Genomic DNA, 27,810 nt, shown 5'->3' with positions numbered 1-27,810 from the left:
TTTGGTGGAACATGTGTACGTTCAGAAGTAGTTTTAGTAAAAAGTGTGAATGTGTAAAGAACGGATTAAACAGACTGTTATTAATCTGCGTTGTTAGCATGTACGGCTAACTATCTTACAGTAGTAACGTTATTTCTGGCACACAACGACATTAGTTTGCGAGGTGACATCCTGTTAATGATTACCCCCCCCCCCCACATTGTTGTATTTTTCAACTTTAGATGCAGAGCTTGAATGCTACTACAGAGTTTAGGCTAACGTTAGCGGCTCTGTCCTGCTATTTATTGGGTTGAAGGCATTAGCTGGTGAGGTAGAGCTTTAGCCTCAGTCTTTAAGCACATGTCATGTAGTCATTAAATGCACATTTAAAACGCCTTTTACAGGATTTTTGTTATCATAAAAGTGTGCTATAAACTCTAAAAAGTCAGCCTGAGACAGCATTTTCAACTCATGACACTAGGGTTAGCTCAATTAGTTAGCTAGCTAGCTATAGCTTAAAAAACAATTTTGACACTGGTTATTTCAGACAGCAAAATCAATGGTTGCAAGGAGGAAATTAGAAGTCTGCGTTTGTCTGCCGTTGTCTGAAATCAAGCACCCATTGTTTCAAAAGACAAAGTTACTAAGAATTGTAGGTAAATCTGTCATTGTTATCATTGTAAACTGCTTAATGTGGCAAGTGACAACCGAAAGCTCGTCAGGCAGAGCAACAGTATCTAACGTGTGTGTGTGTGTGTGTGGGGGGGGGTTAGCAATTAGTCAATTACTGCAACAACAGCCCATTTTGCCATCCTTATGACACTATAAACTCCAAAGAAATTACACATTCCCATCGTCATCCTAATAATTTAAGAATTACATCGCCCAATAATCTGTTGAAACCCAATCCTAATGCATTTAAAGTGCAAAGGGAGTTCAGATGTCTCAGGTAATACCCTCCCCGACATGTGTTCAAAGCCCTGACTGTTGTTTCATAAGCCCAGGCTTTTGTTTCCACTTGACAGCTTAGATGCATTCCTCATACTGAAGACAGGCCTGCTTTCTGTGCTTAGAGAGGAGAGAGCTCACATTTCTGCTCCAGACTGTACGGAGTGCAGGAATTAACCTGAAAGCCTCTTCAACGGCACACATCCGTACTAATGGCTTCACAGAAGTGACAAGTCGGCCGCAGCTATATTTGCTCATCTATGCCTCGATTACAACATGCCGGAGGCATTAAGCCTTTAGATTTAGCTGCGTGTACTGGATGGTTGCTGTCCACCACGGGGTTAACATATATGTCTCAGGACGGGTTATCACATCACATATGTCAGTATAAATATTAATGCCCGGTCTGTGTCACGTGACTTTCTCCTGTGCCACGCCTCTTTAGGAGACTAGCGGCGGATCCTGAGTGTATTGGTTCCAATGGGAGAAGTCAAGTTCAACACAGATTAGGAGCAATTCATTTGCCCCATAGTCACCAAAGTAAATATCGGACCCATTTTCACATTTCATACAAGCTACATATCTCCCAAACATTCACACTCTAAATTTAGATTTTTCAGACACATCAAGAGAAAATTCACTTTCTACGAGGCCGTTTGTCTCAGCTACAAACTCTCGCGAGATCTGACATCCACAACTAACGTTCGGGAACGTCTTTGACTAATTTTTGGAATGCTAAATATTTTAGCTGTGTAAATATCGAATTAATAATAAAATCAATACAATTGAGTGGCAGCGTCGGTTCTGGTAGGCTAGGTAGTCAAGACGCCGCTAACGCTATTGGCCAACGACGTCTCGTGCTCGTGAGAGGTCAGAGGACTCCCTGAACACAGCCATACCGCCAAAGATTTCATTCTGAATCTTATCAAATTGAATTGCATTCAATAAAAATGTCCTAAATCATTTTTATGGTTGTGTGTGCTTGACTTAATGGACCTGACAGAAACAATACATTATACAAACATGTTTTTCTCCATCCACACGACATTCACTACACCTTCAAATGAGGCCACGCCCCCTGAGGAGACAGAAAAAGTGGGTACCCCCCCCCCCCCCACACACACACACACCCCACACCCCCTTGGATGTGCCAAATAGTTGTATGTAGCCAAAACAGCTGAGGGGCAGCCATTCACCAAGCCCAGTTTCTACGGCAACATTCATCCACCCCCGTAGACAGGACCCCCCCACCCCAGCCCACCCACTCATTCATTAAGGGGACTCAATACAAAGACCACCAACACTCCGCATCAAGCTATTTCCACACAGGGGCCTCGTGTGTCTGATCTCTGCCAAGTCAGTGAAGGCACCGTCTGGTGTTGAGTTCAGGAGCAGACAGGACCTTTGAACCTTTTGGGGGTCACATTAGTGTTGAAGTAAATCAATCTACAGAAAAGTAATTGATTGCGACGTGATCATGTGAAGTCAGTTATCACATATAAATGCCAAACATTCATTGATTCCAGCTTATTAATTATGAAGTCAGTTGGAAAAAATGTATTTACAAGGTGTGACCTTGGGTCCTGGGAAATTTTGACATTTTAATTTTAACAATGAATGCCGTTGCATAGTCTGTCCACCAGAGGACGCTCTACAACGTCCCTGTTAGTGATGGCGTTGCATAGTCTGTCCACCAGAGGACGCTCTACAACGTCCCTGTTAGTGATGGCGTTGCATAGTCTGTCCACCAGAGGACGCTCTACAACGTCCCCGTTAGCGACGACGATGCATAGTCTGTCCCCCAGAGGACGCTCTACAACGTCCCTGTTAGTGATGCCGTTGCATAGTCTGTCCACCAGAGGACGCTCTACAACGTCCCTGTTAATGTTGGCGTTGCATAGTCTGTCCACCAGAGGACGCTCTACAACGTCCCTGTTAGTGATGGCGTTGCATAGTCTGTCCACCAGAGGACGCTCTACAACGTCCCTGTTAGTGTTGCCGTTGCATAGTCTGTCCACCAGAGGACGCTCTACAACGTCCCTGTTAGTGATGGCGTTGCATAGTCTGTCCACCAGAGGACGCTCTACAACGTCCCTGTTAGTGATGGCGTTGCATAGTCTGTCCACCAGAGGACGCTCTACAACGTCCCCGTTAGCGACGACGATGCATAGTCTGTCCCCAGAGGACGCTCTACAACGTCCTGTTAGTGATGCCGTTGCATAGTCTGTCCACCAGAGGACGCTCTACAACGTCCTGTTAATGTTGGCGTTGCATAGTCTGTCCACCAGAGGACGCTCTACAACGTCCCTGTTAATGTTGGCGTTGCATAGTCTGTCCACCAGAGGACGCTCTACAACGTCCCTGTTAGTGTTGCCGTTGCATAGTCTGTCCACCAGAGGACGCTCTACAACGTCCCTGTTAGTGATGGCGTGCATAGTCTGTCTAACAGAGGACGCTCTACAACGTCCCTGTTAGTGATGGCGTTGCATAGTCTGTCCACCAGAGGACGCTCTACAACGTCCCTGTTAGTGTTGCCGTTGCATAGTCTGTCCACCAGAGGACGCTCTACAACGTCCCTGTTAGTGATGGCGTTGCATAGTCTGTCCACCAGAGGACGCTCTACAACGTCCCTGTTAGTGATGGCGTTGCAAAGTCTGTCCACCAGAGGGCGCTCTAAAACGTCCCTGTTAGTGTTAGCGTTGCATAGTCTGTCCACCAGAGGACGCTCTACAACGTCCCTGTTGTATTATTTGTTGTTAATGAGTTTTTGTTCGAAGGACCTTAAGTTTCATATCTTAAGTTTGTATTTTTTTACATTTTATTTATCAGAATTTTAATATATTTTGATGTTTTGTTGTGACAATAAAATAAATTATTATCATATTATTTTAGTGAGTACTCATAAATAACTACAAATTAGTAATGTTAGGGAAATCTGTTTGAACTGACCCATTTCCCTATATCAATGTTCTTTTTAATTCCCCAAAATAACATGATTGATTCCACACAACGCTCTTTGCCAAGTACAAATCTCTACTTTCATTAATTTTGGGGCGTTGTATTCAATTTTATAGCATTTGAAAAACAAATTGAAGTGTTTTTGAAACAGTGTTGAGTAAAAGTTGACATATTCCAGTCTGTTATTATCATCAACATCCATTCCTTTAATTTTAGTCGAAATAATTCCTAATTTCTGCTTTTTTAACTCAAACATTAGGTATAATTTCCTATAAATGGGGTTTGTTGACCAAAAATTCAAAACATAACTGTGAACCCAAAGTTAATAAGTTAGTGTTAAGTAGTGTTGAAAACGCCAAAAAAGTGACAAACATTGAAAAAAAAAAGTCAAGTGTTGAAAAAAGGGAGAGAAAAAAAACGTAAGAAAAAGTTAAAAACATCGATAAAAAGCATCAACAAAAGTGTTGATTTCAATTTTGACGGGAAGACGACACGAGGGTTAAATATAGTGCATATCGGCCGATATATATCGGAATATCGGATTTCTAAATAACCAAATATTTGTATCGGTATCTACCTTAAAAATCCTTAAAGATCCGATGTTATGTCGTCTTAATGCACCAGGATGAAAGCCGAAGCCCTCACTGCCCTGAAGGCTCTCAGTGAAGCAGCAACTAAACCAAGAGTGAGAGACCCGACGGCCACCTGGCCCGGCTTGTCCTCATGGTAAAGCCCCCCCCCCCAAACAACTTGGTCTATTTAAGCAGGAGGGCACACGTGTACCCAGGACAGACGACAAGCGACAGACGCTCGGGGACAGTTACCCAACAGAACTACAGTCCCACTGTATGAGACCCAGTCAGAGACACTCAGATAGACTAACACAGGGGTCTTCAACAGGGGGTCCGCGACCCCTAGGGGGTCCGCGGAGGTACTGCATGGGGGTCGCGAAAGTTTTGGTTGATTAGACTTTTTTTTATATTCCCCCCTGCAATTTTTTCCACTAATTGAAATGTCTTTAAATCCACATTAACTTGAATTCAACACACTGTAGTAAACAGATAAATGGAGGCAGAAGATGTCTTTCAGTCATCAATGCACACATGGCACTATAGGACCAGTTTGATACAATATATATAATTAGGGGGTCCCCGCTCCATCTCGCCATCAGTTTGGGGGTCCTTGGCCTGGAAAACGTTGAAGACCCCTGGACTAACACAAGAGGCTTCGAATGAATTCTACTAAACTAATTCTGCGCGGTTTGGTTCTTGCATGCGATTAGAAGCCTCTGAAATGCAAATTGGATCAGAGACAGGGTCTCAAAATAGATATGTGTGTGCATGCTTTACATTTTCAGCAGCAATTAACCCGCATCTCGGTCGCTCGAGCGTTCCACTTCACTGTAAAAGCAGACTTCCACTGTACTATATGGTGATGTATATTCATTATTTTTTGTCCATACATATCAGGAAACTGAACAATCAAGCTGCAAACGTAGAGTGGAAGTTTTCAGGAAATGATTAAAAAAGTATTAACTGGGGTGCTATTGTTTTTAAATACATAGAGATTACCAAGATATCTTTGGGACTAATTCAGTTTTTCTACATGCATTTTAACATCTTATATACCCCCACTGCAGCCGGGAATAACATGAAGCTATACGTTGTGATGGTAACGGCAATAAAGAATATATTAGCTTGTGATATTTATTAGAAAGAAATCATCAATTCATTTCGGTCAGGTAGACCTCATCAGGCATTAGCTCATTTTTCTGCTCTGGCTGTAGGAATCTCGTCGTTCTCGTGTTAATTTAGATTTTTGAAAGTGCATCGCATTTTAATAAGTGTGTTCATTATAAGACAACAAAAGACATATCACTGTCTACTCTCTCTCTCTCTCTCTCTCTCTCTCTCTCTCTCTCTCTCTCTCTCTCTCCTCTCAGTACAGATTTGAAATCTCTCTGAGGCAGATTTGTAATAGTGAGCCATAATAAAATGTACTTGAACTGACTTGAATACCTCTGGACATGTAAAAAATGATATGATGTAGACAATTATGTAGACCCTTACATTTAATATTTGGATTTTATTCCTTATATTTTATAGCTTCTTGGTCTATTTGTGTGAGCACTTTGCAGTAAGTCCATTCTTCTTGCTGCAATCAAACCCCCATTTCTCTGTATTACAGTTTCAATAAATATCATATTACTGTATGTCCACCAGACATGGTTCTGTTGATTTTTTTTACATGAAGATGCCCAGAGCTAAAAAAAAGAAGAAGAAGGAAAACCCAGAATTGATGCCATTTAGCCCAAAGAAAGCCAGAGTTTATCTCGTTTTGTGAGACAGGCCACCTTCATCGCTGGGTTTGCAGGATCATGATCTCTCATCGTTTCCTCATCCTCTCAGACGGAGACCGTGTGACACTGCAGCTGTCATACCAGGTGAGCCAAGTGTACCCATCATGCCTATAGGCAGCCAAGTCTGTGCGGTACATGGATTCTTTTTATGAAGGCAGACTCAACAAGGTGTCAGGCCACCAAACCTGAAAGCATGAGGCTGAAGTTGCGGAAAAATAGACTTTAGGCTGCCTGGCCTGAACTGGGATGGGATAGTCAGAAACAGGAGCCCAGCTGAGCTCACTGGAACATCCCAACATCTCTCATCTCTCATCGGAATCAGAATCAGCTTTATTTTGCCAGGTATGAGGACACATACGAGGATTTTTTCTTTGGAGCGTCGTTGCTCACACTGTGCTTACACACAAAACAACCAAAACAAAAATACACACACTAATATATACACACAATGTATACATACTCTAAACAGAAACAACATAGGAGGCACGAGTGAACAAAGAGTTCGACGAAAGCATAGTGCAAGCGTACTGGGATAAATAGTATTATGTTATTATATTACAATATGAACAGTACGAACAGTATGGACAGTTCTGAAATAGAAAATGAGAATGATGAATGAATAACAAATAAGAGAGAGATGTCAGAATGGGAATGATGAGTAAATAGTAAATAGTAAATACTAAGTGAGATATGAGAAGGAGAATGATGAATAATACTAAATAAGTGGAATAATAGTGGAACCAGTGACCAGGTGCTGTAGAGACAGTGGTACTGGGTTATGGACCAGAACTGAACCTGACACTGTGGGTCAGAAGTCAGCTGTTCATCAGAGAGATGGCTTGTGGGTAGAAACTCACCCAGTGAGTTGTCTGGACTGGAAAGAACGGGCCGGAAAAATATGTGAGGAGACTGACAAAGGTAAAAGGAGTCTGAGTGACGATCAGTGGTGGAAGAAGTATTCCGATCCTTTACATAACAATCATGTTTTCCTATATCCATGTTTTTTTTAACTGCCCAATATAACATGATTGATTCCACACAACGCTCTTTGGGGTGATTTTAATGGGTAATTTTGGGGCGTCTTATTCAATTTTATAGCATTTGAAAAAGTAGTTTTGAAATAGTGTTGAGTAAAAGTTGACATATTCCAGTCTGTTATTATCATCAACATCCATTCCTTTAATTTTAGTCGAAATAATTCCTAATTTCTGCTTTTCTAACTCAAACATTAGGTATAATTTCCTATAAATGAGCTTTATTGACCATAAATTCCAAAAATAACTGTGAACCCAAAGTTAATAAGTTGGTGTTACGTAGTGTTGAAAACGTCAAAAAAAGTGACAAACATTGGAAAAAAGCATAAAAAAGTTGAAAAAAGGGTCACAAACGTAAGAAAAAGTTGTTGATAAAAAGCATCAACAAAATTGTTGTTTTTTCAATTTTGGCAGGAAGACAACACAAGGGTTAATTAAAAGTACAAATACAACACAGTAAAAATACTCAGTTACAAGTAAAAGTACTGCGTTGAGAATGTTACTTGAGTAAAAGTATGCCAGTATCATTAGGAAAATGTACTCAGCGATCAGTGTTTAATGGTGTAATCACTTCAGCTGGACGTGTGGGCCTGTTACTATTGATTACTATCATTTATAATAAAACCTTGTATTTCATAAACGGCACGTGTATTGTGTGCAAAAATCCTAATGTGTAAAGTAACTAGTAACTAAAGCTGTCAGATGAATGTAGTGGGGTAAAAAAATACAGTATTTCTGTCTGCAATGTAGCGGAGTAGAATTAGAAAGTGGCATGGAAAAAGAAAAGTACCTCAAGTTTGTACAGTACTGGAGTAAATGTACTTAGATGCATTCCACCACTGCTGATGATACATATCCCCCCCCCCCCCCCAACTTGGACTCAACCTCTCCAAAATCAACAGCCCCGATGTTTTTCCTGTCTGGAGGAGATATCTAGTCTGGCGGCAGGTTGAGCGCTCACCTTAGAGTCTGCTGCTGTGCATGGTGAACTTTTGCCTGTCTGCCCCCCCCCCCCCGGCCCCGGCCACACCCGTGCCAACCCTCCCTCCTACATGCTCATGGATTGGCTGTGCGGTGCTTCTCTGCACGCCACAGACCACAGCACACAAATCCTGACAGGAAAGAGCAGACCGAGATCTTTGACGTGTCTCCCCAGAAAGCTACACAAAAACACACAACCCCCCCCGAAACCACACACAGAAGCAAAACATATTTGTGTGTATCGTGTGTTTATGAACACTAACACCAAAGGCTGATTAATTCCAGTGTTAAATATCTTTATATATGACCATTACTATGCCAGAAATTACAAATGTTCACTGAATCCCCCATAATTATCTGCTTTGAAATAACACTTAAATCTTCAACAGAGACGTTCCAACTGACCAGGAAAACCGAGAGTAATTAAAAAGTCAAGAAAAACAACAATAAAAACGGAGAAAATACATTTTATGGCTGGTTTTTCTGACTGATTTTATGTAGCTGTGGTTAAATAAAAAAACTCAATCATATCAAAAGGGGTCCATATGATTTTATAATATCCCATATTTAATAAATGGGACAAAGTTGATCTGATACATTGGCAAACAATGAAAAATGTTGCCTTAACCAGGGTTTCAGTTAGTTTTTCTAAAGTCTTTTCTTAGAAGCGGAGTGATACTTGTTGCGCAAAGGAATTATAGCCATTGTGTGTGGTTACTTTATTTTGGCTATGAACCAATCAGATTGCTTGATTTATGACTGACTAAGAGTCAACAGACAGATATGAATGGCCAAAACTGATGCAGCGGAGACCAAAATATCCTGACTTTTAGTTCCCAATATAAACCCAAAGTTGACTGGATCCTACGTTTCCCATAATGCAACTCAATTGCATTTTCAGACTCCAATAGACTCCAATTGCCAGACTAAAGCCTCAGAAGGCGTTATACAACTGTCTCCACATGCTTGGTACTCCTCCTCGTGATCTTAAGGTGTAAAATGGGTGAAATGCCCCTTTAAAAAAGGACTGACTGCATGAAGATAAAGGAAGACATGGACACTTGTGTCTTTTTAAACAGTTGATCACGTATTGTGTTGCCTTTAGAAAGACAAAAAGAGTCAGGTTGACGTGAAATCCAGTCTTCTCATGGCTGTGAACTGTCCTGTTGGACATGGAACAACACGCCCTTGGCGAGAGACATTTGTTCTGTCCACCGGTTTCAGCCAGGCATTCCCTGAGCTGGGGATAACGTTCCCTTTTGTAATCGGAGCAGATGAATCCCATCTTCACACGTAAAGTGAACAAGAACAGCTGAAAACGAAAATTGGTCTTCATTTCAACTTTTCATTTCACAATTTACAATCAAAACTATGCTCAAGCAACAGTTTGATATTTTGGGGGAATTCACATATATGCTTTCTTGCTGAAAGTTAGACGAGTAGATTGATAGCACAGAAAGCAGCTGGTTAGCTTAGCTTAGCAGAAAGACTATAAACGGGGGGGGGGGGGGGGGGGGGGTCCTATCTTTTTACCATAATTCCCATAAAGGTACTGCGGTCAGCGGAGGAAATCCATGTTATGATTTTCTCATCTATATAAGCATATAAAGAGAAATTAAAAGGTAAGACCGGTGAGAGTGGCCCGTTCTGAGAACAGAGAGCTTATTAAATTTCATCATATAAAAGAGAAGAATATGCCTTTACTAGCCTGAAAAAGTGTTAATGTAGCCGTGGTTTTAAGGCCTTCATTTTAAAGCCGTACATCAGAATGCTCTGAAACTATGTGAGAGACACACTGGATAGGTGATGTCTCCTCCAGACTTGGAATGAAGCTGGAATAACGTCAGGATTCCTATTTAGAGTAGCCTGAAAAAGAGAAGAATTTGCCTTTACTAGCCTGAAAAAGTGTCAATATAGCCTTGGTTTTAAGGCCTTGATTTTAAAACCGTACATCAGAATGCTCTGAAATTATGTGAGAGACACACTGGATAGGTGATGTCCCCACCAGACTTGGAATGAAGCTGGAATAACGTCAGGATTCCTTTTTAGAGTAGCCTGAAAAAGAGAAGAATATGCCTTTACTAGCCTCTGAAAACTATGTGAGAGCGGCAAGGATTGTCCCATACTAGCACCATAAAATCTCATATTTATTATTTTTAACTGTTCTTTAATGTTTCATTCCTTATACTGCACTGTAACTTGTATCAATGTATTTTAATTGTTTTATGTGAAGCACGTTGAATTGCCCTGTTGCTGAAATACAAATACAAATACATACAAATGTCGATGACGTGCGTTCTTCTTAGAAAACAATTCGTTTTTAAAAATGTCTCATGATATAATGTCTCAGGAAGTGTATGATTCAATCACAATAAATGAAGATCACTATACTAATTGAATTGGCGGCTCCCGTTTATTTTGATAGATTTGAATCGGGACAAAAGCATCTAGAAGATACTGGCTGCCAAAGCCTGACCCCTGACCCCTGACCTTTGACCCCTGACCCCGCAGATACCCTGTAAGAGTGACCCGACCCCTGGGGGGCGAGCAGCTGCCCCTCAGCCCCCCCCCCCCACACACACCCACACCTTCTGATCGCACGCCTTTGCCTGCCAGAAGAGAAAAACGGAGCATGTCTCACCCTGAGAGAGAGAGAGAGAGAGAGAGAGAGAGAGAGAGGAGAGAGAGAGAGAGAGAGAGACGCTGATCAACAGCAACAGCTGAAGTGGCCTTTCCCGCCCTTTTTTTTTTTTTACACCCCGCCTTTTCAAATTCAGAGCAGTCTGCGCTAACAGATCCCCCAAAACATCGTGCAGACGGTTCTAGCTGTACTGCACTTGAGTACACATTTGAGTTACTTGTACTTTCCTGGTGTATTTTTCCTTCTATTTCACCTCTATTTCAGAGGAAAAAGACTTTTGCACCCAAAACATACAGAGAGCTTATTAAATATCATCATATTCTACTCAGTCAAGCTGAAACTAGGGCTGGGCGATGTGGAGAAAAATCAAATATCATTATATTTCTTGACCAAATACCTCGATATCGATACCACAACGATATTGTAGTGTTGACTATTGGTGCATTCAGAAAATGTTTACACAATGAGATTTTTGATTAATAACCATCTGTAATGTGGATATAATGACTAAGTGGGTAATAAAGGATAATAATAGAACAGCTACAACAGTCTGGTAAGATCCAAAAAGTACGTCACTTTACTGTAATGCAGCCTTTAAAACCAGGAAAAGACAACACTTATGCCATATTACCATATTACCATATCCAAAATCTAAGACGATATCTAGTCTCATATCACGATATCGATATAGTGTGTATATATTGCCCAGCTTTCGCTGAAACGAACAAAAGGCAACTCTTTGAAGTCATTTTTAACGCAATAACATTTCATGGTAGCACCTTTCCTTTTGGTCTTTTTTTTTTTTTTAATTATAATGTATTTGAAATAATGTTCATTTTTGTACTGTTGGTCGGGAAAAAATGTGCATTGGGAAGGGTGTCACTTTGGGAATTTTTGCAACCTAAACAAGAAGACAATCAGCGGATTAGTTGCAGTTTTCTAAAAAAAAAATTAAAAAAAAGGTTAAAAATAAGCTCCACCTGAAAGAACAACAGTAAAATCCTGCTTTAACATGAATGCATGAGTCATAACAAACTAATCTAATATATATCAATGGAATTAATCAACTAAAGAACACGGGTAAAAAGATAAGACTCGATGATAAAGGGCTCTTTCAAGCACAAAATATGCAAGAGGGACAAAAGCTGCTGCTGTCTTCTCACTGCAGTTGTCCTCTGAGGTCTTTTCATGTCTAAAATAATGAACATAACGTTGTTTCCATTTATAACTCGTCTGGTTGCGGGATCTGTGCAGCAGACAAATAGCAAAACATCTGGATTATCTAATTTTAGCTTCTGCTCAGACAGATTGATTTCAGGGTACATGTCAGAGTTATTAGGATTCTTTCTGCGTGCACATGCTCGAGCTCCACAATTATAAAGCCGTGCTGTGGCGGAGAGCGTTCCTCCCGCTACGTCCGAGTTGGATCTGCGAGAGTTCGCTTTTCCTGTGTCAGCCTTTCCACTAATATTTCAAAGCCTTGACTGGTCAGCAGACGTCTTCTGCACAGTATCGCCTTTCATCGTGTAGTCAGGCAGCTGGACAGATGTCAATAACCGAGGACAGTCGTATGAAAGACTCAGAGAGGGTCTAAAAGCAACATCTCCCTCACACAACTTGTCTGTTAACTGTATGAAGGGTATTATGATCAATATGAAGACATCAGACACATCTGTGTATGAAGGGTATTATGATCAATATGGAGACATCAGACACATCTGTGTATGAAGGGTATTATGATCAATATGGAGACATCAGACACATCTGTGTCTGAAGGGTATTATGATCAATATGGAGACATCAGACACATCTGTGTATGAAGGGTATTATGTTCAATATGAAGACATCAGACACATCTGTGTATGAAGGGTATTACGATCAATATAATCTGTGTATGAAGGATGTTATGATCAATATAGAGACATCAGACACATCTGTGTATGAAGGGTATTATGATCAATATGGAGACATCAGACACATCTGTGTATGAAGGGTATTATGATCAATATGGAGACATCAGACACATCTGTGTATGAAGGGTATTACGATCAATATAATCTGTGTATGAAGGATGTTATGATCAATATAGAGACATCAGACACATCTGTGTATGAAGGGTATTATGATCAATATGGAGACATCAGACACATCTGTGTATGAAGGGTATTATGATCAATATGAAGACATCAGACACATCTGTGTATGAAGGCTATAGTGATCAATATGAAGACATCAGACATATCTGTGTATGAAGGGTATTACGATCAATATAATCTGTGTATGAAGGATATTATGATCAATATAGAGACATCAGACACATCTGTGTATGAAGGGTATTATGATCAATATGGAGACATCAGACACATCTGTGTATGAAGGGTATAGTGATCAATATGAAGACATCAGACATATCTGTGTATGAAGGGTATTATGATCAATATGAAGACATCAGACATATCTGTGTATGAAGGATATAGTGATCAATATGGAGACATCAGACACATCTGTGTATGAAGGCTATAGTGATCAATATGAAGACATCAGACATATCTGTGGACTTTTTTAGTTCGCTGACAAAAACGTCAAAAAGTGCACATTTGTTTTTTAGAAATAGCGACAAAAAATTGGAAAAAAGTGACAAAAACGTCGGAAAAAGCGCCAAAAACGTAGAGAAAAGTGACAAAAACATCAGGAAAAGCGAGAAACGTGTCAAAAAAAGAAGACCAAAATGTAGAAAAAAAAACTTGTATTTTCAATTTTGACCCAGAAAAACACGTTTCCTGGTCGACGGGAAGACAACACAAGGGTTAAATAATGAGAATCATTCTTAAATGAAACCTCTGTAGAGAGTAACAAGGTCACTGGTAGATCCAGTCAGACTTTTAATCACCTTAAAAGAGAAAATGTGTTCTCGCAGGGCTCTAACTTTCACCATGGACACTTTGACGGACGTCTCATGTCTGTCAAGAAGTCAAACAGCCTGGCGTTGGACAGCCGACTGTAAAAACTCTGCTTAAACTGTATATACATTGAAAAAAAAGATGTGCTTTGTTACTTTAGCAGGTTTCCACACAACCATTCATCTTTCTAAAAGCCTCGGGGGGGGGGGAGCTTTGTGGTTAGAGCTCTATTAGCTACTAATACACCCCCAGATATAGGGGATTATAGAGATCACTTAGTGAGGACACGGTCCAGTCAAAGAGCTGCGACTATCTGGACGGACCCTTCTATACATGCTGTACATGTCCAGTATTTACAGTGGATTTGGCCTCCTGAACTCCCTGCTGCCGGCACAGTTCTTGGAAGCTGAACTGGAATGCGGCGGAGGGGAAAGAAATAGAAAAAAAAAAGAGACAATGAATGGGAACGCTGCCAACTGGGTCCTGTGCAACGTTGCGTTGTTGGCGGTGAAGTCATTCTGGAAATCCCATGAACAACACAGGAAGAAACAACGATCCTGCTTTCACTCTCCCTTCTTTTAATGGAGAAATCCTCCGTGCGAACCAAAACCACCGCTGGCGCGATGCAACAGGCTGTACCTAGGCCAAATGTCAGATTCAAATTATTATTTCTTTTCAGATTATTTTTTGGGCTTTCATGGACAGGACAGCTAGGTGAGAAAGGGGAGAGACATGCAGGATATCGTCACAGGTCGGACTCGAACCCTGGACCTCTGCGTCGAGGCATAAGCCTCGAAGTACATGTGCGCCTGCTCTACCCACTGAAACACCCCGGGCCACATTATTTCTTTTTTTGGTGGTCTAGACCTGCTCTATCTGGTCTAGACCTACTCTATCTGTAAATTATAGAGTGGTCTAGACCTGCTCTATCTGTAAATTATAGAGGGGTCTAGACCTGCTCTATCTGTAAATTATAGAGGGGTCTAGACCTGCTCTATCTGTACATTATAGAGGGGTCTAGACCTGCTCTATCTGTACATTATAGAGGGGTCTAGACCTGCTCTATCTGTACATTATAGAGGGGTCTAGACCTGCTCTATCTGTACATTAAGGAGGGGTCTAGACCTGCTCTATCTGTACATTATAGGGGGGTCTAGACTGCCCCTATCTGTACATTACAGAGGGGTCTAGACCTGCTCTATCTGTAAATTATAGGGGGGTCTAGACCGGGCTCTATTCTGTACATTATAGAGGGGTCTAGACCTGCTCTATCTGTACATTAAGGAGGGGTCTAGACCTGCTCTATCTGTACATTATAGAGTGGTCTAGCCCTGTTGTATCTGTAAATTATAGAGTGGTCTAGACTTAGTCTTTCTGTAAAGTGTCTCAAGATAACTCTTGTTATGAATTGATACTATAAATACAATTGAATTGAATTGATATAGCAACTTTGCTTACGCTAACAAATTCAATAAAAAAAACTAGTTCAACTATCCTATACTCCTTGTGAAAGTCTTCTACAAGTTGCAGATCATTTCTTGTTTTTGGATTGAACTTTGACCCAATCTGGACCTGAGGTCTAGACCTTAGACTGAGGTCTGGACCTTAGACTGAGGTCTGGACCTTAGACTGAGGTCTGGACCTTGCGCAATTAGGCCACCATAGCCCATGGGGAAATAGCACTTCAGACAGGGAGCCAACAAAGACGGTCATGTCGAGGAAATGTGACATAGATTAACCCTTTCACCACGACAATGGTAGCGTTTACACCCCTCCTCCGCTCAGAACTGAATGAGAGTGGTCTGCGAGAGCTTCCTGTGCACCATCACAAGGGAAACAGACTTGAGTGGACGGTCTCAACTCGTGTGTTTGTTATTACATAGGATGCGAGAGGATGTGTTCAACGTCACAACAAGCATTGTCGGAGCTGGGTGGGGACAGGGACGCTGCTGATCGGTGGGGACAAACGGGAGAAAAGGCTGGAGGAAGGTCGGGATGTGAGAGGTCTCGGCTAGCGGCGCAGGTTTATATTAACTCAGGGTGGTCCGAGATGACGGCAACGCACAAAAATGTCAATGAAGACATTCGGGACGTAAAAGAGAGAACACACACACACAAACACGCACAGAGGATTCAGAAGAGGCCTGGGCTGTGAGAACCGGCCTGGACAACGTTCCATTGAAGGGAGGAAGACAATAAAGCCTACAGACGTGAAGCTCCTCGCGGCCTTTTTCTGGGCAGCATACCAGGCTGCCAGGGTTAAAACCGGCCAATAGAATAGAGTGTAACATTGTAACACCCTGACATTTTGGCAAAATAGCTGAATTCCCTCTGTGAAAATCCCTACACAGGCGTGATGCGGTGGGGCTGAGCTGGGAGTCTTCCCGGCATTTTTGTGGGCTAAACATGCAGCTTGGCTCGCACTAGAAAGGCATACCAGACGTGTGAAGCATCCAGCTCTTTCCTGTCTGAAAGCCTGAGAGACGGTTGCTCACATGAACAGCGTCCACATGAATAACGCCGATATATCCCTTTCACTCGGAACACGAAGACTCCAAAAGCTTAACTTGGGAGACAGCAGAGCCCAAACAGCCGAGTCATGGTTTGGATTAGCATGTGGAGCTGGGGCTTGTTCATACGTCACGTGTGCGTCGGCGGGTCAGTTTCAGCTGACTGGAAGATAACAACGGAAGAGGTGTCACTTCCTTCTGGCTTTCCCCCCCCCCCCAGGTGTTTCCTCTGGTCTCTGACCCTCCTCCGTTGACCTGCGACCCCTTCCCATCAGGTCATGGACTTGAATGTTCATGACTCGTGACTCCTGTGTCAACAAGCAGAGAGCTAACCGGACCCAGACTATCAGCAAGGAAGGATACTGGGAAAACAGAGACCCAAAAGCTATACGTTTTTGATACACCAAACTATATTTTTTGCACAATGTGTATGTATATAGTTGCTCTCAGGACTGTGGACCAGGTCCCCCCCCTCTCTTTTTTCTGCACTACCTATACTTTATATTTTATATTTTTATATTTTGTGTCGACACTGTGAAGGGGTTGCTTAAAATCTCGTTGTGTATAATGACAATAAAGGCATTCGATGTTCTATTTTTGTTGCCCAACCTGGGATTGGGACCTTTAAAAAGCCATTCTGTGACATTTTGTGCACAAACCAATGGCAGGGAGTGCAGAAGTGAAACATGGGATAGCTGAAACATGGCACTGAAAGATGACTCTCTGGAGAACTCCAGCTCCAGGAGTTCTACCAGACTCAAGAGTGAGAAGAGAAAAAAGCAGATTTTTGCAGTTTTGTGTGAAAGAAATGAAGTCAGGTCACGGCTCATTGGTCCGTTCGCCCAAAACTCCCCGGGGAGAGGCACAAGAAAACCCATCACCCCTAACAGCTGTGAGAAAACAATGAGAAATCATATGATGTGTTTAGGAAACAGAGAAAATGACGGAAGAATGTGATCCACATCGAAGCTGTAAATAACCATTATTTTCATTATCGGTGAATCTGTTGATAACTGTTTAGAAGGTTTTGTCTTTAAAATTGGGTAAATAACTTAGTAACAGCTGGCATTTTTGTTAGCGATTGACTAACTGATTAGTCGACTAATCGTTTCAACTCTATTTCAAATTCTTGTTAAATAAATAAAGTAGAACTCACGAGTTTGAGTCCCACAATCCAGGAGTCTGCAGACAGTGAAAGCATCACTCTAAAGGTGACATTCTGTCTAGGGGTGGGCAATATATCAATAGTATATCCATATCTATATATGAAACTATATAGAACAGTATATGTATGAAACTATATACAAATATATGTATACATATAAATATGTATATATACATATATACACATATATACATACATACTGTTTATACATACATATATACACATATACATACATGTATATACTGTCCATACATTCATACACATATACATATTTACACATATACTGTCCATATATATACACACACATACATAAATTCATATACACACATATATAGATACATATACATATATATATATATATATATATATATATATATACTTTTCTGAACTCTTACCAGGCTGCTCTAGCTGTTCTCTTATTATTTATTTGCATTCATTATGTATTTATGTATGTATTTATTATGTATTTGTGAAGGCACCAATAATAAACTCAATATCCACACCAAGGTAATTGATCAAAATCACAATTGTGATACTAGAGGGTATACCCCCCCCCCCCCAAAGAGGATTTAGTAAGCTCCAAAGGATATTCCCCAGCACTCAAATGGTAAAAACTGAGAATAAAAATTGCAATTTAAATCCTCTCTGAATCCCTTTAAGAGTTATTTATCAAACGCCAACGGAACAAGCAGACTTAAATAGGAGAGTCAGGCTGTACCAGACTCTTAAAGTATTTTTTTTTTTTTATTATGAACTGTTAGAAATAACAGGTTAATTAATATTCATTTCTGTCAATACTGCATGCGGACGGATCACGCTTACTGTGCGTACACCCCCCCCCCCCCCCCCCAGCTTGCATCGCCCGAAGCTGTAGTTATAAAAATCAGGATATGATTGGAGAGTGGATTAGTCAACAGTCCAAAACCCCAAATATTCATTTAGCAGAACCATCAAATGCTTTGATATGTTGAAATGTCGTCATATGATATGATGGCTGGCTATAAATATTTCTGAAGATCAGCTTATGGTTCTTTGACTATTTGATGTGGCTCCAACCAGAAGTAGACCCGCACGATTCCTCCCGTTCACTATTTAATTGTTAAATCATTTCAATATATATTTTTTTTATGACTTTGATTCTTATTTTATTTTACGAGCCGACTGCATCGCAAAAGCTACTCCTAGTTTTCTCCTGGCTTTCATGTTTTCTCATGGTTCAGGTGTGCAATCAACATCACACTTTGTGAAAATTAATCATGGCGGAGAATCGTGATATTAATTCAAAGCTAAAAAATCATGACTCATATTTTTCCCCAAATGGTGCAGGCCTAACCAGAAGTACTCAATTTGCATGCATACAAGACAGAAAACCTGAAAATCCTTCCATTTCCTCCACTAATTTAAAACCTGGAAAGATTTTTTTTTTTTTTAATTGGTAGAATAAAGAAATACCTAAGTAAGTGAAGTGAGCCATCATTTGATTTTTATTAGTTGTTTAAGGGGGACTGAGGTCTGGGTGTGATAACGGGGCGAGTCAGCGAACCTCCCCGGGGGTTTTGCCCTTTCCTCTGAACCTGCTTTCAATATTTGAGCGGACTGACGCATTTCCTGGCCTGTCCCTGGACCCGGTTCTGGCCCAGCCGCGACCAGAAGTCTGCCCCCGCACACAGAGGAAGGCAGGGAGGACGGAAAAGGGGAAGAAAAAGGGGAGAGTATGAGGCAGGGAGTGAGAAGGGACGGAACAAATCAAAAGCAGATGCGTGTACACGTGTGATTCAGCATTTGAAAACGGAGCCGAGACAGAGCCCAGTGATTTCTCCCTTTATCTCCTCTTCACGTCCAGTATGTGTGTTGGGCGCGCAGTCGTTTTTATATTCCCCAAGTGACGACAAACACGCACATGTATGGTTGAAACTGCCACTTTTAGCCTCTTTCCTGACCCATGGGGTAATAAACTTGTAGCGTGGGCCAATGTTGATACACCTGGAAACTACCCGGCCGCTTTCAACACTCGAGATCCAGCCTGGTCATCAGGGGGGGACGTTTCAGAGACGTGACACCAAACAGTTAAATCTGTTGGTCGTAACTTTTTGGGTTTCTTCTTCTATTTCTCCCGTGGAGCACAGAATGCGTTATCTCATCTAGCAAGAGTGCAGTGGTGAGACGGAGTGCAGGTCCCTGCCGTCTGTGTGAGTCTGCTGACGGATGACGCACAGCTGCGACCAAAGAGACCCGCCCAGCCGCCGTCTCGCTCAGAGGACACTTCCCCTCGCATGTCTGGAGAGAGCTGAGCGATGGGCCACGAGTTACAGACACTACGAGCTGAGGAAATTGTATGTTTTCAAATTAGTGTCCTATCACGAATGTTGAGGACCTCTGCAGTTGTTTATCTGTACTTATATGGAGCCGATGCATAAAGAACTTTGCATCTAATGAAGTCTAATGAAGTGCCTGGAATAAGTTTACACCCCCATAATAAAGTTGATTAAAAAGAGGAATAAAAACCATCTTTTGGAATTTGATCTTAATTAAAAAAATTCGGAAATTCCAACCTTTTAAGGACACCAATTTTCTTTGTGAATGAATAATGTATTGTAAATAAATAAATGTTCTTCCTTAAAATACAGGCGGCATAAGTATACACCCCCCTATGTTAAAATACAGGGGGCATAAGTATACACCCCCCCTATGTTAAAATACAGGGGGCATAAGTATACACCCCCCTATGTTAAAATACAGGGGGCATAAGTATACACCCCCCATGTTAAATACAGGGGCATAAGTATACACCCCCCTATGTTAAAATACAGGGGGCATAAGTATACACCCCCCTATGTTAAAATACAGGGGGCATAAGTATACACCCCCCTATGTTAAAATACAGGGGCATAAGTATACACCCCCCCTATGTTAAAATACAGGGGCATAAGTATACACCCCCCCCCCCCCATGTTAAATTCCCATAGAGGCAGGCAGGTTTTTATTATTAAAGGACAGTTATTTCATGGATCAGGATACTATACATCCTGATAAAGTTCCCTTGGCCTTTGGAATAAAAAATATGACACAAAAAAAATATGACACAAAATAGAAGAAGACTCTGTGGATCTGGATCAATCTTCTCATCTCACTCTCCACCAGAGAGCCAATTAGCGGATTTGAAAGCAACACATTCACTAGAGTAAAGAGGAAGAGATCTGCACTGCTGTCCTGCCATATTAGGACAGCCCTCCACGCAGTACTTACACCTCCACTGTCCCGTATGGATAATCCACCAGGAAACATAAGTGGAGTATTTCTATTAACTCAGAATCATAACCCATTTCACATTACGGCAGCCCAGCTCGCAGTCACATTGCAGCTGAGGCTTAAATCCCTCTGTTTAGGGCCAGAAAGGGTAAAAGGTGCCCAGATGATCCTAATCAAAATGTGAGGATTCCTTTTACCTCATGTTTCTAGATGTTTCTGCCTTGACAAAACACAGAATCAGGCCTGACTCTGGGGCAAATTGGAGCCCTTCACTTATATGAAGCCAAGGGAAAGTGGATTTTTCTCCTCCAAATAGTATGAGACATCTGATATCTCCCACCATGCAGAATTGAGATCAGATGTCCGGTCGCCATTACCATAATCCAATCTGCTCGGGAAAACAAACGCCGAGTTGTGAGCGATTTTGTTCACCCGCACTGTGAAGTAAGACCAAAAGGCTTAGATTATCAGCGTTAAAAATCTGCTCAGTGTGTTCCAGTGTGTGTGTGTGATACTGCACTCACTCACTCACTGGCCCGGCTTGTTTTCGAACTCCCCTGCCTCGCATTAGTCATTGCTGGTCTCATTCACCATGGTTTGTGTGATAGGAATACTGACTAAAGCATATTGGCTACAACTCATCCGTCATTTAGGGCTCAGGATGTTGCCATAGTGCTGATTCAATGTCTCGGCCACAGCGTGCGCAACACCGGATGGCTGATTAGAAAGAGTAGACGAGAGGAACGGAGCCCTGGCTATTAGATTTCATCGCACTTGATAAAGTGTTCCCACTCTTGGAGGACCGGTCGAGGTCTTTGTCGGCGCTCAGGATGTCCGACAGAAGCCGATTAGCGGCGTTCAGCGTGCAGCGCCCTGCTTTCCGTGGCTCTTTGTGTGAGCAGTGTGTGAAACGGCTTGCTGTTCATTTAAATGAAACGAGAGGGCTCATGTGGCGACCCCCCCCACCCCCCACCCCTTCTTCGGTACAAAAGACTCAGGGATGACATCATCTCTGCATCTCAAAGCATTTCGGCAGGGATTAATCTGCATTTACACAAATCATCAATTCCTGGATGTAGAAGAATAATACCTTAGTGTATAAAAAAATGGCCTCATGTGTTTCGCCATGTCTACAACCTACCTCCCTATCTCTCTTTTCATCCTACACACACCAATTTCTGTCACTTTTCATGTGAACAAACGAGTGTAACACTATTCATTTCTTCTAGCAGAAACTGTCTGAAAATGTGCACCTTTATCCTCAAATTTTAACAATATTGCATCTCCATCCTCTCTATGACGGCTGGCTTTTTTGTGTGGATGTTCTGTGGTGGGACAACATGTCTTATGGACTAGCCACCTGGACCCTTAAACACCTGGACCCAAGACACAACTCTGCAGGCACTGACAAGAGCAGGAGAAAATCTATGTAATAATATTAACCTTGCATGGTGATCTTGATAGACTGTAGGGTCCAAATTTACAGCTCAAATCCTACAAGAACTGCTTTGTTTATACAAAAGACATATAGATTAGACAGATAACGCCCAAACCCTGTGGCACGCCATCTCAATCCACCTCCCTGCGCTGCAAATGCAAAAGCTGTCTTTATATCTGTGACAACGCTGGGATGAAGTAATGGTATTGCCCTGTGTATCATCAGATCTGTTTGCAGTCCTTCAAATCAGGATGACACCGAAGTGGGCGTTAATCCTCCAGGTGTGACACCTTTCCGTATGAAGAGATGGAGCCGGCGAATGTGGGCCAATCCCTGATTAAAGAGGCACGGCCATCACACTACACACCGCTGCCGTAATCCCTGTCACTTTCATTACCTGAGTGGGCCCCCAGGGATGTGCACCAGGCTTTATAGCTGACATAACGGTGGAAATGTAACATCACGCGATGCCCCATGGATTTACATGCTGAAAGAGACGTCTGTAAATCACAGGATGCATTTTTTGGGGCGTCACAACGACAGATAAAGGCTGATATATGTTTAAAAAGAATTCCAAAAACGCATTATAAAACGTAAACAGATTTCCCTAACATGAGTTATTTGAAGTTATTTAGGAGTTCTCACTAAAATAATATGATACTAATTTGTTTTATTGCCACAACAGAACAGAGGAACATCAAAATATATTAAAGTTCTGATACATAAAATGTACAGTATACAAATACAAACTTAAGATATGAAACTTAAAGTCCTTTGCACAAAAACACATCACTTTGTAGAGCGTCCTTTGGTGGACAGACTATGAAACACCATCACTAACAGGGACGTTGTAGAGCGTCCTCTGGTGGACAGACTATGCAACGCCAACACTAACAGGGACGTTGTAGAGCGTCCTCTGGTGGACAGACTATGCAACGCCAACACTAACAGGGACGTTGTAGAGCGTCCTCTGGTGGACAGACTTTGCAACACCATCACTAACAGGGACGTTGTAGAGCGTCCTCTGGTGGACAGACTTTGCAACGCCATCACTAACAGGGACGTTGTAGAGCGTCCTCTGGTGGACAGACTATGCAACACCATCACTAACAGGGACGTTGTAGAGCGTCCTCTGGTGGACAGACTTTGCAACGCCATCACTAACAGGGACGTTGTAGAGCGTCCTCTGGTGGACAGACTATGCAACACCATCACCAACAGGGACGTTGTAGAGCGTCCTCTGGTGGACAGAATATGCAACGCCATCACTAACAGGGACGTTGTAGAGCGTCCTCCGGTGGACAGACTATACAACGCCATCACTAACAGGACGTTGTAGAGCGTCCTCTGCTGGACAGAGTATGCAACGCCATCACTAACAGGGACGTTGTAGAGCGTCCTCTGGTGGACAGAGTTTGCAACGCCATCACTAACAGGGACGTTGTAGAGCGTCCTCTGGTGGACAGACTATGCAACACCATCACTAACAGGGACGTTGTAGAGCGTCCTCTGGTGGACAGACTTTGCAACGCCATCACTAACAGGGACGTTGTAGAGCGTCCTTTGGTGGACAGACTATGCAACACCATCACTAACAGGGACGTTGTAGAGCGTCCTCTGGTGGACAGACTATGCAACGCCATCACTAACAGGGACGCTGTAGAGCGTCCTCTGGTGGACAGACTATGCAACACCATCACTAACAGGGACGTTGTAGAGCGTCCTCTGGTGGACAGACTATGCAACACCATCACTAACAGGGACGTTGTAGAGCGTCCTCTGGTGGACAAACTATGCAACACCATCACTAACAGGGACGTTGTAGAGTGTCCTCTGGTGGACAGACTATGCAACACCATCACTAACAGGGACGTTGTAGAGTGTCCTCTGGTGGACAGACTATGCAACGCCATCACTAACGGGGACGCAGTAGAACGTCCTCTGGTGGACAGACTATGCAACGCCATCACTAACGGGGACGCAGTAGAACGTCCTCTGGTGGACAGACTATGCAACACCAACGCTCATAACATGGTTGACAGTCCGTTTTTTATATTTAAATATTTATTTATCAGAATCCTTTATTTGACATTATAAATGACTCTAATGAATGAATATGATTGGCCATTATAAATGACGATACCGATAGATCGGTAAATGCCTAATATCGATAATATTGGCAGATAATATCAGCCCGCCAATATATTGGTTGGGCTCTAGTCACAGCCCCTCATTTCACTTGAGGGATTGACTAATTTCACTTGTTATCCGATGTTATCGGATCCATTTGGTTCGATAATATTTGGAAATTCTAGAAGAACCGCATGATTCAATAATTTAACCCCCATTGAAGTTAGCGGAGCCGGCTGAGGTTTCTAGTGCGCCTGCTCTATGGGCCGCACAGTGAGGAAGCAGCTCCATGAAGACTTCATTTGCTCCTGAGCTACTCTCATAGGAATGAAGGGGGCTTTTATAAGGTCTTATAACACATCCATGGCTCCAGGGCATAAAGCTCACTGATGCTCTTGACAAGATGGTGGAAATGCCACGGGCCAGCGCCACTGAGCTGTCCTCGCTCATTAAATGAAGTGTGTGGGAGAAAAAATTAAAATAGCAGAATGAACTCACAAGGGTGTGTGGGGGGGTATTAGAGTTCAATGCTTCTAATGCGGGAATTCACAAGCAGAGGTCATTAAGTTAAAGCCAAACCGGACACAGGATTTATAAGTAAGTACCCTAGATATGCAACAGAACGCTTGTCTATGAATGATTAAGATTTCAGCTGCATGAGGAGATGGATGAGAACAGCTGGATATCACCCCCCCCCCCCCCCCCCCAACTCCACCCTTAACTGGCCAAAGTCACAGTGTTGTTGGGAGGAACCCTCTTGGCTGAGCAGAAGGGCCACTGACACAGATTCAAGATGGAAGGAGGTCAGTCTGAAATAGAGCAGAAGCAACAAGGAATCGGCTCGCAGTGCGTAGAAAATCCCTCGCAGCTCCGTGCAGCTGGAGATGCAGATCTCCCCAGAAACACAGGAAACATCCTCCAACCTCCCACAAGTCACAGAGGAACCAAGATGAACCAGAGGCTTGGCATTCTACACGACTCCGAGCATCGGAGGGGTCAGTTCGGATGCTCTTGGTACCATTCTGAATTTAATTTGAGTTCTTTAAAAGACTCCAACATAAAGTCAGGGCCCTCCTACGTAACGAGTTCCTTTCATAAACATGTATTTAAATATTAATTCATGAGCCATAATGAGCTGTGGATTCCTGTGAAAACCCAGAAGGAAACATGGAAATAGGAAAAAGAATCCAGAGGCAGAGGGATTTACATACTTTCCAGTTCGCTCAACAATGCACAGTATGCAAAGGGGGCAACGCAAAAGCAGTTGGACCAAGAGAAAGATTATGAACAATATCAAAAGCATAGTCTTTTACATAAATCTGTTCTTTACATTATTGATTACGAGGTCAATGTCGGAGCTTTTAAATGTAAGTGGATCGTTTGTATAGGGCAATTTCCTAGTCTTAACGACTACTCAAAGCACTTTTGCTGTACATAGTACAGGAAGCATCCACACACACATGCTCATCAGATAAACACTCACACACTGGGAGGGGGCCCCGGGGAAGACCCAGGACCAGGTGCAGGGATTATATCTCCAACCTGGCCTGGGAACGCCTCGGGATCGGGAAAAGGGAAGTTTGGGGTCCCCTGCTGGAGCCGCTCCCCGATAAGCAGACGATGGTTCAGTGTCTTGCCGAAGGACACTTCGGCATGGAGGGCCAGGGATCGAACCACCGACCTTCTGCTCTACCACTGAGCCACAGAACACTACTCTGCAACTCTTCTGACAATCAGTTCATCGTTAAAGGGTTCATTTCAAGAAAAGTATCAAAGACCATATGGGTCAAGATGCATTTATGTGTCCTATATAATGAAACGGAATATTTTGGGGTATAAAGGTCGGTTGGACAACAAATTTGAAGACGTGACCTTGGTTTTGTTTTTTGGAAATTGTGATGGCCATTTTTTACTATTTTTTTCACATTTTATAGACCAAACGGTTAATCAAGAATCCAACCAGCAGTTCTATCGATAATAATAATTTTAAAAAAATCTTTAGTTGCAACTATAGAGTTATAATCAATGGGCGTTGAGTGGAATCATCAATAACGTGGTATTGAGTCTAACGACTCATTTCAAAATCGATTACTATGCAGATTATTTTCTTGACTACTCCATTATCCGTTTTGTCTATATAATGGAAAAAACTTTTTTTATATTTAATATCAAAATTTCAAAGATTATTCATTTTTTCCCAATCAACAATCCAAAACCTATAGATATTTAGTAAACAATGATATTAAAAAGCAGAAAATCTTTTCAATTTCAGAAGCTGGAGCCAGGTAATGTTTGACATCTTTTGCTTGGAATATTGCTGACATTTTTTTTTTTTATTTCAAGATTATTTTGGGGGCAATTTAGGCTTTTAATGACAGGGCAGCTGAAGAAGTGAGGGCTATAAAGAGGGTGATGACGTGCAGCAAAGGGCCCTCTGCATAATTTCCACTTTTTAAGATTTAATATTAAAAATGAGAATAATGATACAAACTTCATCATTTCCTTAAATATCCTGAATCATATCGCAATATCAGTCAAAAATAATCACAATTCGATATTTTCCTCATATCGCGCAGCCCTAGTTCCATGCACATGATGTTGCATGAATTATATAACTATATTCTACTGCATCAATATCAGAAAAACTGCCTTTTGTTGTCTTCATGCAATAAAGTTAATCAAAAAAGTTGAATCTAATATAATCCAAAACCCTTATTCTCATAATGTGGTAGTGTTTTCAGCCATATCACCCAACTCCAACGTTTCACTCTGCATGTGTTTTTGCTGTGCACACAGTATTTAACGACTGCAGAACTTCATTTCTTTTCTTGCTTTTACTTAAACCCCCACTAAATATGCGTAGTTCTCAAAAGAAGAAAAAGAAAACATATGCATAGTTAATTCATCTCTTACAAAGCGAGACAGATGTTCTGCATACCAGGCATCTCTGGGAATTTGACACCACCCCCCCCCCCCCCCCCCCCCCCCCCCCCCCGCCGCCGCCCTGTCATATGACTTTGTGTCACAAATCCATCCATCCAGTCTTCTCTCACGACGCGGGAGACGCGGGAGACGCTGGGGCAGTTAGCGCCACAGGTCACTGGCCTTGGATTCCAGTCTGTGTCAGGGCTCTCTGCTCCGTGACTCGATGACAAACGGCATCACCATGAAACACCCCCCCCCCCCCCCCCCACCCAGCTGTTTACATGGAAAGGGAGGGAGGATCATCTGGGCTGTCTGCCCCCGGGGCCATTCATACACAGAGAAAAGAGTCTCTCAGCGGAACCGAGGAGATCTCTGGACAATAGTTGTATTCTGTTCCGACACATGAACGGAGCAGCAAGGAGGACGCCTACCAAAGCCCGCCAAACAGCAAAAAGGGCGTTAAGGAAATGTTGGCTCAAGTACGGCTGGCCAATATTTAGAGAAAATCCGATATCGCGCGATTCTTGACCAAATACCTCGATATCAATATTGTGGCGAAGTTGTAGTGTTGACAACTGTTGCTTTGACAAAAT

The 27,810-nt window shown here is 42.2% G+C and overlaps 1 protein-coding gene and 1 long non-coding RNA gene across 2 annotated transcripts in view; one reads left to right on the top strand and one right to left on the bottom strand.

The window, feature by feature from the left end:
* The window catches only part of acap3a (ArfGAP with coiled-coil, ankyrin repeat and PH domains 3a), a 104,625-nt gene that overhangs the window by 68,094 nt on the left and 8,721 nt on the right, over positions 1-27,810 (bottom strand). The gene's annotated exons all lie outside the window — the stretch shown is intronic.
* On the top strand, positions 11,242-27,773 carry LOC116691998 (uncharacterized). The gene is made up of 3 exons (XR_004332611.1): positions 11,242-11,255; positions 14,948-14,951; positions 27,718-27,773. It is a non-coding gene; the product is annotated as an uncharacterized LOC116691998 (long non-coding RNA).

This window comes from Etheostoma spectabile, chromosome 7, assembly GCF_008692095.1.
Source record: "Etheostoma spectabile isolate EspeVRDwgs_2016 chromosome 7, UIUC_Espe_1.0, whole genome shotgun sequence".
Taxonomy (NCBI): Eukaryota; Metazoa; Chordata; class Actinopteri; order Perciformes; family Percidae; genus Etheostoma; species Etheostoma spectabile.
This window is presented reverse-complemented; position numbering and strand designations above follow the sequence as displayed.